This window comes from Electrona antarctica, assembly GCF_951216825.1.
Source record: "Electrona antarctica genome assembly, chromosome: 12".
In the NCBI taxonomy this organism is placed as follows: domain Eukaryota; kingdom Metazoa; phylum Chordata; class Actinopteri; order Myctophiformes; family Myctophidae; genus Electrona; species Electrona antarctica.
Window position 1 is genome coordinate 36,794,397 of NC_136793.1, and position 14,029 is coordinate 36,808,425.

The window sequence follows — 14,029 nt, forward strand, 5'->3', positions numbered from 1 at the left end:
ACGTTATCTTTCATATACCTGTATTCTAGATTCATTGCACAGACAGTGACATACATATTCAAAACCTGTTTTTGTGGTGTTAATCTTGATGACTTTTATGGCTTACAGTTCATGAAAATCAAAAATCCATGTCTCAAAATATTAGACATGGTTTCGGACCGCATACTATGCGGTCCGAAAGTTTTTCGTGATTTTTGGAGGATTTGAGAAAAAGATGAAAATCGTGAAAAAAGGGCATAGGTTTCGGACCGCATAGGTCGGGGACCTTAGTATAATTGCCTTATTTTAATCTGAATCCAACATGTAAAAAAACATGTTTGTGATTTTTGTTTGTTTAATTTGATTCCAGCAAACAGAAATGTGCTATTTTTTCCTTTTTTTGTTCAGAATTGAAAAATGTGAAATCACTAACCGAAAAATCACAAAAATGGTGGTGCCTTAGTATCATTATGTTTGAGTCCAGCAAATAGAAATTTGCTATTTTTTTCCTTTTTTGTTCATAATTAACAAAATAAAATAAAATGTGAAAACGTTAATCGAAGAATCACAAAAACTGGTCAACCTTATATGTTAGTTCAATTTGAATCCAGCAAACAAATGTACTAATTTTGTCTCCACCAGGCCGAAGGCATGGGGAGAGAGTATGTTTTGCACTCCGTCCGTGTGTGTGTCCGTCCGTCCTTCCTTCCGTTACCAGCTAATCTCCGCCACCGTTGGCCCGATCCATGCCAAACTTTGCACACACACTCCCTGATTTTCATCTTTCATCACGAAATAACGACATACTATAGTCCATGGTGTTGGACGGCATACTATAGCATGTCATTTTGTCATGAGTTTGGGGCACTATGTCAGAGCCAGGACTTGAACCTGGGGCCTCCTGATTCCCAGGCAGGCTCTGTACCCAGTGAGTCACTGTGCTTGCTGTGTACAAAAAGCAAAAAAAGATAATGATAGACTTGTTTCCATTGTGGTTCATAAGCATTCAAACCTCTAGAGATAAACAACAGCACAAGAAACAATAGACAAATCTCCTGTTATTTTATTTTTTGTATTTTATTTTTGTATGAGTGTTGTTACTCAAAGGGAAAGGCAAACTGTGTTTTGGCTGGTAGCAAGTAGCTCAGTGTCTTAGCACACTCGTTACATGATCTGGAGGTTGTTGGTTCAAACCCCACTCAAATCTTTACTTGCCAATATCTGCCATTGAGCCCCATTGTAAATTTCTCAAATTTGAAAGCACTATATTTCTAAAAGTATGAAACATTTCAAAGATTCCTTTTCAGGGAAACATGTCCACCGTAAGATGAACCTAAATAGGTTTGAATGGGGTTTCTAGGTGTAAGTATGTTGGACTAGTAGCATGCCAAAGTTTGTGCTATTGCCATTGAGAATGCATTGGGCGTTTAAGTTAAATAACTCGGAAACTACAAAACATTTCAAAGTAAAAAGTTCCAGCATGTGTCTCCACAGTAAGCTGAATTATAAAAAGCGTGAATGGAGTTTCTAGGTGAAGTGCTTTTTTGACGTGCCAATATCTGCCATTGAGCCCCATTGTAAATTTCTCAAATTTGAAAGCACTATATTTCTAAAACTATGAAACATTTCAAAGATTCCTTTTCATGCAAACATGTCCACCATAAGATGAACCTAAATAGGTTTGAAGGGGGTTTCTAGGTGTAAGTATGTAGGACTAGTAGCATGCCAAAGTTTGTGCTATTGCCATTGAGAATGCATTGGGCGTTTAAGTTAAATAACTCAGAAACTACAAAACATTTCAAAGTAAAAAGTTCCAGCATGTGTCTCCACAGTAAGCTGAATTATAAAAAGTGTGAATGGAGTTTCTAGGTGAAAGTGCTTTTTTGACGTGCCAATATCTGCCATTATACATTTCTCATATTTGGTTTCGGACGGCATACTATAGCATGTCGTTTTTCGTGATTTTGGAGGATTTAAAAAAAAGATGACAATCACGAAATAGGCCTACTATAGTTCATGGTTTCAGACAGCATATATAGTATGTCATTTTTTCCTGATTTTGGGGTACTATGTCAGAGTCAGGACTTGAACCTGTGGCCTCCTGATTCCCAGGCAGGCTCTGTACCCAGTGAGCCACTGTGCTTGCTGTGTACAATAAGCAAAAAAGATAATGATAGAAGAGCCAGTGTGACAGAAAAGCGTGACTATAGTCGTTTTTCATGATTTTGGAGGATTAAAAAAAATTAATAAAATCATGAAAAAATTACATGCTATAGATCATGGTTTCGGAAGACAGACTATAGTCTGTCGTTTTTCATGATTTTGGAGGATTAAAAAGAAATTGAATCATGAAGAAACGACATGCTATAGTTCATGGTTTCGGAAGACAGGCTACAGGTAAGTCACTGATCTACTTGCTACCTGCCACAATGCATTCTGCTGTTCCCTTTGAGTACAACATTGATACAAAAATAAAATAACAGGAGATTTGTCTATTTTGCGGTTGTTTATCTCTAGACGTTCGAATGTTTATGAACCACAATGGAAACAAGTCTCTGGCTCTTCTGTCATTATCTATTCGGCCTTTTAAGAACAGCATGCACAGTGGCTCACTGGGTACAGAGCATGCCTGGGAATCAGGAGGCTGCAGGTTCAAGTGGACTATAGTATGTCGTTTTTTCATGATTTTCATCTTTTTTTCAAATCCTCCAAAATCATGAAAAACGACATGCTATAGTATGCCGTCCGAAGCCATGAACTATAGTATGTCGTTTTTTTCATGATTTTCATCTTTTTTTCAAACAGTCCAAAATCACGAAAAACGACATGCTATAGTATGCCGTCCGAAAAAAATTATAACTTTGGCATGCTACTAGTCCAACATACTTACACCTAGAATCCCCATTCAAACCTATTTAGGTTCATCTTACGGTGGACATGTTTTCCTGAAAAGGAATCTTTGAAATGTTTCATAGTTTTAGAAATATAGTGCTTTAAATTTGAGAAATTTATAATGGCAGATAGTGGCACGTCAAAAAATCATTCACCTAGAAACTCCATTCACACTTTTTATAATTCAGCTTTCTGTGGAGACACATGCTGGAACTTTTTACTTTGAAATGTTTTGTAGTTTCTGAGTTATTTAAGTTAAACGCCCAATGCATTCCCAATGGCAATAGCACAAACTTTGGCATGCTACTAGTCCTACATACTTACACCTAGAAACCTCATTCAAACCTATTTAGTTTCATCTTACGGTGGACATGTTTGCCTGAAAAGGAATCTTTGAAATGTTTCATCGTTTTAGAAATATAGTGCTTTTAAATTTGAGAAATTCAGAATGGGGGTCAATGGCAGATTTTGGCAAGTAAAGATTTGAGTGCGGTTTGAACGCACAATCTCCAGATCATGCAGCCAGTGTGCTAAGTCACTGATCTACTTGCTACCTGCCACAACACAGTCTGCTGTTCCCTTTGAGTACAACATTGATACAAAAAAAAATACAAATAATAAAATAACAGGAGATTTGTCTATTGTTTCTTTTGCTGTTGTTTATCTCTAGACGTTTGAATGTTTATGAACCACAATGGAAACAAGTCTCTGGCTCTTCTGTCATTATCTATTCGGCCTTTTAAGAACAGCATGCACAGTGGCTCACTGGGTACAGAGCCTGCCTGGGAATCAGGAGGCTGCAGGTTCAAGTCCTGTCTCTGACATAGTGTCCCAAAATCATGAAAATATGACAAAATATATTATGCCGTCCCAAACCATGGACTATAGTATGTCGTTTTTTCATGATTTTCATCTTTTTTTCAAATCCTCCAAAATCATGAAAAACGACATGCTATAGTATGCCGTCCGAAAAAAAGTATAACTTTGGCATGCTACTAGTCCTACATACTTACACCTAGAATCCCCATTCAAACCTATTTAGGTTCATCTTACGGTGGACATGTTTGCCTGAAAAGGAATCTTTGAAATGTTTCATAGTTTTAGAAATATAGTGCTTTAAATTTGAGAAATTCAGAATTGGGGTCAATGGCAGAATTTGGCAGGTAAAGATTTGAGTGGGGTTTGAACCCACAATCTCCAGATCATGCAGCCAGTGTGCTAAGTCACTGATCTACTTGCTACCTGCCACAACACAGTCTGCTGTTCCCTTTGAGTACAACATTGATACAAAAAAAAATACAAATAATAAAATAACAGGAGATTTGTCTATTGTTTCTTTTGCTGTTGTTTATCTCTACGTTTGAATGTTTATGAACCACAATGGAAACAAGTCTCTGGCTCTTCTGTCATTATCTATTCGGCCTTTTAAGAACAGCATGCACAGTGGCTATAGCCCATCGTCTCGGAGTCTTTTTTTTCTTCAAATCCTCGTTTTTCATCATTTATGACCATGGGCTATAGCCCATATCGAACGGCATACTATAGCATGCCGTTTTCCATCATTTTTAAGGATTTGAAAAAAAGACGAAAATCACTCCGAGACCATGGGCTATAGCCCATCGTCTCGGAGTCATTTTCGTCTTTTTTTCAAATCCTCGTTTTTCATCATTTATGACCATGGGCTATAGCCCATATCGGACAGCATACTGCCATGGGCTATAGCCCATCGTCTCGGAGTCATTTTCGTCTTTTTTTCAAATCCTCGTTTTTCATCATTTATGACCATGGGCTATAGCCCATATCGGACGGCATACTATAGCATGCTGTTTTACATCATTTTTGAGGATTTGAAAAAAAGATGAAAATCACTCCGAGACGATGGGCTATAGCCCATGGTCTCGAACGGCATACTATAGCATGCCGTTTTCAATCATTTTTGAGGATTTGAAAAAAAGACGAAAATCACTCCGAGACCATGGGCTATATCCCATCGTCTCGGAGTCATTTTCGTCTTTTTTTCAAATCCTCGTTTTTCATCATTTATGACCATGGGCTATAGCCCATATCGGACGGCATACTATAGCATGCTGTTTTTCATCATTTTTGAGGATTTGAAAAAAAGATGAAAATCACTCCGAGGCGATGGGCTATAGCCCATGGTCTCGAACGGCATACTATAGCATGCCGTTTTCCATCATTTTTGAGGATTTGAAAAAAAGACGAAAATCACTCCGAGACCATGGGCTATAGCCCATCGTCTCGGAGTCATTTTCGTCTTTTTTTCAAATCCTCAGTTTTCATCATTTATGACCATGGGTTATAGCCCATATCGGACGGCATACTATAGCATGCTGTTTTTCATCATTTTTGAGGATTTGAAAAAAAGACGAAAATGACCCGAGACGATGGGCTATAGCCCATGGTCTCGAACGGCATACTATAGCATGCCGTTTTCCATCATTTTTGAGGATTTGAAAAAAAGACGAAAATCACTCCGAGACGATGGGCTATAGCCCATGGTCTCGAACGGCATACTATAGCATGCCGTTTTCCATAATTTTTGAGGATTTGAAAAAAAGACGAAAATCACTCCGAGACGATGGGCTATAGCCCATGGTCTCGAACGGCATACTATAGCATGCCGTTTTCCATAATTTTTAAGGATTTGAAAAAAAGACGAAAATGACTCCGAGACCATGGGCTATAGCCCATCGTCTCGGAGTCATTTTCGTCTTTTTTTCAAATCCTCGTTTTTCATCATTTATGACCATGGGCTATAGCCCATATCGGACGGCATACTATAGCATGCTGTTTTTCATCATTTTTGAGGATTTGAAAAAAAGATGAAAATCACTCCGAGACGATGGGCTATAGCCCATGGTCTCGAACGGCATACTATAGCATGCCGTTTTCCATCATTTTTGAGGATTTGAAAAAAAGACGAAAATCACTCCGAGACCATGGGCTATAGCCCATCGTCTCGGAGTCATTTTCGTCTTTTTTTCAAATCCTCAGTTTTCATCATTTATGACCATGGGTTATAGCCCATATCGGACGGCATACTATAGCATGCTGTTTTTCATCATTTTTGAGGATTTGAAAAAAAGACGAAAATGACCCCGAGACGATGGGCTATAGCCCATGGTCTCGAACGGCATACTATAGCATGCCGTTTTCCATCATTTTTGAGGATTTGAAAAAAAGACGAAAATCACTCCGAGACGATGGGCTATAGCCCATGGTCTCGAACGGCATACTATAGCATGCCGTTTTCCATCATTTTTAAGGATTTGAAAAAAAGACGAAAATCACTCCGAGACCATGGGCTATAGCCCATCGTCTCGGAGTCATTTTCGTCTTTTTTTCAAATCCTCGTTTTTCATCATTTATGACCATGGGCTATAGCCCATATCGGACGGCATACTATAGCATGCTGTTTTTCATCATTTTTGAGGATTTGAAAAAAAGATGAAAATCACTCCGAGACGATGGGCTATAGCCCATGGTCTCGAACGGCATACTATAGCATGCCGTTTTCAATCATTTTTGAGGATTTGAAAAAAAGACGAAAATCACTCCGAGACCATGGGCTATAGCCCATCGTCTCGGAGTCATTTTCGTCTTTTTTTCAAATCCTCGTTTTTCATCATTTATGACCATGGGCTATAGCCCATATCGGACGGCATACTATAGCATGCCGTTTTTCATCATTTTTGAGGATTTGAAAAAAAGACAAAAATCACTCCGAGACGATGGGCTATAGCCCATGGTCTCGAACGGCATACTATAGCATGCCGTTTTCAATCATTTTTGAGGATTTGAAAAAAAGACGGGCTATAGCCCATGGTCTCGGAGTGATTTTTGTCTTTTTTTCAAATCCTCAAAAATGGCATGCTATAGTATGCCGCCTGATCCCATGGGCTGAACTTGAACCCACGACCTGTGGCTCACATAGACAGCAGCTTATCACAGCGGGCCACCATGCTCTCTGAGAATCTCCACAGCTTTCCATCTCTTTCCAGTTCTCTTCTGGATGTTATTCTCCAAAACATGCTGCAGAGTGAAAGTAGGAGGAACTCAGCTGGATTTGAACTCACAACCTCTGGCTCACATGGACGTCATCTTAACAAGGGTGCCACTGAGCTCTCAGAGATTTTTAGGTTGTAAGTTGTTCTTCTTGGTGTCACTTTTCAAATGGGGCCTTGGGATCATGTACAGAGCATTTGAATGAATGGTGCTGTGCATCAAAGGTGTCTTTAGTGCTTTTAAGTGTTATCGTGGATGTTAATCAGATAATACAGAGGAGAAACCATGACCGGACACAGACAGCCTCCCCATTGATGGATGTGATCCTGGCAGCCAGCCCAGGTGTGTTCTGGTCCTGTTGATTGAGCTGAGAAGGACCTAAGGTTTATAGGTCCTTCTCAGCTCAATCAACAGGACCAGAACACACACTTGTTACTTTTCTTCCAGTTTATTATACTCGTCGTCAAGCTACTAGTCCTACATACTTACACCTAGAAACCCCATTCAAACCTACTTAGGTTCATCTTACGGTGGACATGTTTGCCTGAAAAGGAATCTTTGAAATGTTTCATAGTTTTAACATGCCGTTTTTCATCATTTTTGAGGATTTGAAAAAAAGACGAAAATCACTCCGAGACGATGGGCTATAGCCCATCGTCTCGGAGTAATTTTCGTCTTTTTTTCAAATCCTCGTTTTTCATCATTTATGACCATGGGCTATAGCCCATATCGGACGGCATACTATAGCATGCCGTTTTTCATCATTTTTGAGGATTTGAAAAAAAGATGAAAATCACTTCGAGACGATGGGCTATAGCCCATGGTCTCGAACGGCATACTATAGCATGCCGTTTTCAATCATTTTTGAGGATTTGAAAAAAAGACGAAAATCACTCCGAGACCATGGGCTATAGTCCATCGTCTCGGAGTCATTTCCGTCTTTTTTTCAAATCCTCGTTTTTCATCATTTATGACCATGGGCTATAGCCCATATCGGACGGCATACTATAGCATGCCGTTTTTCATCATTTTTGAGGATTTGAAAAAAATACGAAAATCACTCCGAGACGATGGGCTATAGCCCATGGTCTCAAACGGCATACTATAGCATGCCATTTTCCATCATTTTTGAGGATTTGAAAAAAAGACGAAAATCACTCCGAGACCATGGGCTATAGCCCATCGTCTCGGAGTAATTTTCGTCTTTTTTTCAAATCCTCGTTTTTCATCATTTATGACCATGGGCTATAGCCCATATCGGACGGCATACTATAGCATGCTGTTTTTCATCATTTTTGAGGATTTGAAAAAAAGATGAAAATCACTCCGAGACGATGGGCTATAGCCCATGGTCTCGAACGGCATACTATAGCATGCCGTTTTCCATCATTTTTGAGGATTTGAAAAAAAGACGAAAATCACTCCGAGACCATGGGCTATAGCCCATCGTCTCGGAGTCATTTTCGTCTTTTTTTCAAATCCTCAGTTTTCATCATTTATTACCATGGGTTATAGCCCATATCGGACGGCATACTATAGCATGCTGTTTTTCATCATTTTTGAGGATTTGAAAAAAAGACGAAAATGACCCCGAGACGATGGGCTATAGCCCATGGTCTCGAACGGCATACTATAGCATGCCGTTTTCCATCATTTTTAAGGATTTGAAAAAAAGACGAAAATCACTCCGAGACCATGGGCTATAGCCCATCGTCTCGGAGTCATTTTCGTCTTTTTTTCAAATCCTCGTTTTTCATCATTTATGACCATGGGCTATAGCCCATATCGGACGGCATACTATAGCATGCTGTTTTTCATCATTTTTGAGGATTTGAAAAAAAGATGAAAATCACTCCGAGACGATGGGCTATAGCCCATGGTCTCGAACTGCATACTATAGCATGCCGTTTTCCATCATTTTTGAGGATTTGAAAAAAAGACGAAAATCACTCCGAGACCATGGGCTATAGCCCATCGTCTCGGAGTCATTTTCGTCTTTTTTTCAAATCCTCAGTTTTCATCATTTATGACCATGGGTTATAGCCCATATCGGACGGCATACTATAGCATGCTGTTTTTCATCATTTTTGAGGATTTGAAAAAAAGACGAAAATGACCCCGAGACGATGGGCTATAGCCCATGGTCTCGAACGGCATACTATAGCATGCCGTTTTCCATCATTTTTAAGGATTTCAAAAAAAGACGAAAATCACTCCGAGACCATGGGCTATAGCCCATCGTCTCGGAGTCATTTTCGTCTTTTTTTCAAATCCTCGTTTTTCATCATTTATGACCATGGGCTATAGCCCATATCGGACGGCATACTATAGCATGCTGTTTTTCATCATTTTTGAGGATTTGAAAAAAAGATGAAAATCACTCCGAGACGATGGGCTATAGCCCATGGTCTCGAACTGCATACTATAGCATGTCGTTTTCCATCATTTTTGAGGATTTGAAAAAAAGACGAAAATCACTCCGAGACGATGGGCTATAGCCCATGGTCTCGAACGGCATACTATAGCATGCCGTTTTCCATCATTTTTAAGGATTTGAAAAAAAGACGAAAATCACTCCGAGACCATGGGCTATAGCCCATCGTCTCGGAGTCATTTTCGTCTTTTTTTCAAATCCTCGTTTTTCATCATTTATGACCATGGGCTATAGCCCATATCGGACGGCATACTATAGCATGCTGTTTTTCATCATTTTTGAGGATTTGAAAAAAATATGAAAATCACTCCGAGACGATGGGCTATAGCCCATGGTCTCGAACTGCATACTATAGCATGCCGTTTTCCATCATTTTTGAGGATTTGAAAAAAAGACGAAAATCACTCCGAGACCATGGGCTATAGCCCATCGTCTCGGAGTCATTTTCGTCTTTTTTTCAAATCCTCGTTTTTCATCATTTATGACCATGGGCTATAGCCCATATCGGACGGCATACTATAGCATGCTGTTTTTCATCATTTTTGAGGATTTGAAAAAAAGATGAAAATCACTCCGAGACGATGGGCTATAGCCCATGGTCTCGAACGGCATACTATAGCATGCCGTTTTCCATCATTTTTGAGGATTTGAAAAAAAGACGAAAATCACTCCGAGACCATGGGCTATAGCCCATCGTCTCGGAGTCATTTTCGTCTTCTTTTCAAATCCTCAGTTTTCATCATTTATGACCATGGGTTATAGCCCATATCGGACGGCATACTATAGCATGCTGTTTTTCATCATTTTTGAGGATTTGAAAAAAAGACGAAAATTACCCCGAGACGATGGGCTATAGCCCATGGTCTCGAACGGCATACTATAGCATGCCGTTTTCCATCATTTTTGAGGATTTGAAAAAAAGACGAAAATCACTCCGAGACGATGGGCTATAGCCCATGGTCTCGAACGGCATACTATAGCATGCCGTTTTCCATCATTTTTGAGGATTTGAAAAAAAGACGAAAATCACTCCGAGACGATGGGCTATAGCCCATGGTCTCGAACGGCATACTATAGCATGCCGTTTTCCATCATTTTTAAGGATTTGAAAAAAAGACGAAAATCACTCCGAGACCATGGGCTATAGCCCATCGTCTCGGAGTCATTTTCGTCTTTTTTTCAAATCCTCGTTTTTCATCATTTATGACCATGGGCTATAGCCCATATCGGACGGCATACTATAGCATGCTGTTTTTCATCATTTTTGAGGATTTGAAAAAAAGATGAAAATCACTCCGAGACGATGGGCTATAGCCCATGGTCTCGAACGGCATACTATAGCATGCCGTTTTCAATCATTTTTGAGGATTTGAAAAAAAGACGAAAATCACTCCGAGACCATGGGCTATAGCCCATCGTCTCGGAGTCATTTTCGTCTTTTTTTCAAATCCTCGTTTTTCATCATTTATGACCATGGGCTATAGCCCATATCGGACGGCATACTATAGCATGCCGTTTTTCATCATTTTTGAGGATTTGAAAAAAAGACAAAAATCACTCCGAGACGATGGGCTATAGCCCATGGTCTCGAACGGCATACTATAGCATGCCGTTTTCAATCATTTTTGAGGATTTGAAAAAAAGACGGGCTATAGCCCATGGTCTCGGAGTGATTTTTGTCTTTTTTTCAAATCCTCAAAAATGGCATGCTATAGTATGCCGCCTGATCCCATGGGCTGAACTTGAACCCACGACCTGTGGCTCACATAGACAGCAGCTTATCACAGCGGGCCACCATGCTCTCTGAGAATCTCCACAGCTTTCCATCTCTTTCCAGTTCTCTTCTGGATGTTATTCTCCAAAACATGCTGCAGAGTGAAAGTAGGAGGAACTCAGCTGGATTTGAACTCACAACCTCTGGCTCACATGGACGTCATCTTAACAAGGGTGCCACTGAGCTCTCAGAGATTTTTAGGTTGTAAGTTGTTCTTCTTGGTGTCACTTTTCAAATGGGGCCTTGGGATCATGTACAGAGCATTTGAATGAATGGTGCTGTGCATCAAAGGTGTCTTTAGTGCTTTTAAGTGTTATCGTGGATGTTAATCAGATAATACAGAGGAGAAACCATGACCGGACACAGACAGCCTCCCCATTGATGGATGTGATCCTGGCAGCCAGCCCAGGTGTGTTCTGGTCCTGTTGATTGAGCTGAGAAGGACCTAAGGTTTATAGGTCCTTCTCAGCTCAATCAACAGGACCAGAACACACACTTGTTACTTTTCTTCCAGTTTATTATACTCGTCGTCAAGCTACTAGTCCTACATACTTACACCTAGAAACCCCATTCAAACCTACTTAGGTTCATCTTACGGTGGACATGTTTGCCTGAAAAGGAATCTTTGAAATGTTTCATAGTTTTAACATGCCGTTTTTCATCATTTTTGAGGATTTGAAAAAAAGACGAAAATCACTCCGAGACGATGGGCTATAGCCCATCGTCTCGGAGTAATTTTCGTCTTTTTTTCAAATCCTCGTTTTTCATCATTTATGACCATGGGCTATAGCCCATATCGGACGGCATACTATAGCATGCCGTTTTTCATCATTTTTGAGGATTTGAAAAAAAGATGAAAATCACTTCGAGACGATGGGCTATAGCCCATGGTCTCGAACGGCATACTATAGCATGCCGTTTTCAATCATTTTTGAGGATTTGAAAAAAAGACGAAAATCACTCCGAGACCATGGGCTATAGTCCATCGTCTCGGAGTCATTTCCGTCTTTTTTTCAAATCCTCGTTTTTCATCATTTATGACCATGGGCTATAGCCCATATCGGACGGCATACTATAGCATGCCGTTTTTCATCATTTTTGAGGATTTGAAAAAAAGACGAAAATCACTCCGAGACGATGGGCTATAGCCCATGGTCTCAAACGGCATACTATAGCATGCCATTTTCCATCATTTTTGAGGATTTGAAAAAAAGACGAAAATCACTCCGAGACCATGGGCTATAGCCCATCGTCTCGGAGTAATTTTCGTCTTTTTTTCAAATCCTCGTTTTTCATCATTTATGACCATGGGCTATAGCCCATATCGGACGGCATACTATAGCATGCTGTTTTTCATCATTTTTGAGGATTTGAAAAAAAGATGAAAATCACTCCGAGACGATGGGCTATAGCCCATGGTCTCGAACGGCATACTATAGCATGCCGTTTTCCATCATTTTTGAGGATTTGAAAAAAAGACGAAAATCACTCCGAGACCATGGGCTATAGCCCATCGTCTCGGAGTCATTTTCGTCTTTTTTTCAAATCCTCAGTTTTCATCATTTATTACCATGGGTTATAGCCCATATCGGACGGCATACTATAGCATGCTGTTTTTCATCATTTTTGAGGATTTGAAAAAAAGACGAAAATGACCCCGAGACGATGGGCTATAGCCCATGGTCTCGAACGGCATACTATAGCATGCCGTTTTCCATCATTTTTAAGGATTTGAAAAAAAGACGAAAATCACTCCGAGACCATGGGCTATAGCCCATCGTCTCGGAGTCATTTTCGTCTTTTTTTCAAATCCTCGTTTTTCATCATTTATGACCATGGGCTATAGCCCATATCGGACGGCATACTATAGCATGCTGTTTTTCATCATTTTTGAGGATTTGAAAAAAAGATGAAAATCACTCCGAGACGATGGGCTATAGCCCATGGTCTCGAACTGCATACTATAGCATGCCGTTTTCCATCATTTTTGAGGATTTGAAAAAAAGACGAAAATCACTCCGAGACCATGGGCTATAGCCCATCGTCTCGGAGTCATTTTCGTCTTTTTTTCAAATCCTCAGTTTTCATCATTTATGACCATGGGTTATAGCCCATATCGGACGGCATACTATAGCATGCTGTTTTTCATCATTTTTGAGGATTTGAAAAAAAGACGAAAATGACCCCGAGACGATGGGCTATAGCCCATGGTCTCGAACGGCATACTATAGCATGCCGTTTTCCATCATTTTTAAGGATTTCAAAAAAAGACGAAAATCACTCCGAGACCATGGGCTATAGCCCATCGTCTCGGAGTCATTTTCGTCTTTTTTTCAAATCCTCGTTTTTCATCATTTATGACCATGGGCTATAGCCCATATCGGACGGCATACTATAGCATGCTGTTTTTCATCATTTTTGAGGATTTGAAAAAAAGATGAAAATCACTCCGAGACGATGGGCTATAGCCCATGGTCTCGAACTGCATACTATAGCATGTCGTTTTCCATCATTTTTGAGGATTTGAAAAAAAGACGAAAATCACTCCGAGACGATGGGCTATAGCCCATGGTCTCGAACGGCATACTATAGCATGCCGTTTTCCATCATTTTTAAGGATTTGAAAAAAAGACGAAAATCACTCCGAGACCATGGGCTATAGCCCATCGTCTCGGAGTCATTTTCGTCTTTTTTTCAAATCCTCGTTTTTCATCATTTATGACCATGGGCTATAGCCCATATCGGACGGCATACTATAGCATGCTGTTTTTCATCATTTTTGAGGATTTGAAAAAAATATGAAAATCACTCCGAGACGATGGGCTATAGCCCATGGTCTCGAACTGCATACTATAGCATGCCGTTTTCCATCATTTTTGAGGATTTGAAAAAAAGACGAAAATCACTCCGAGACCATGGGCTAT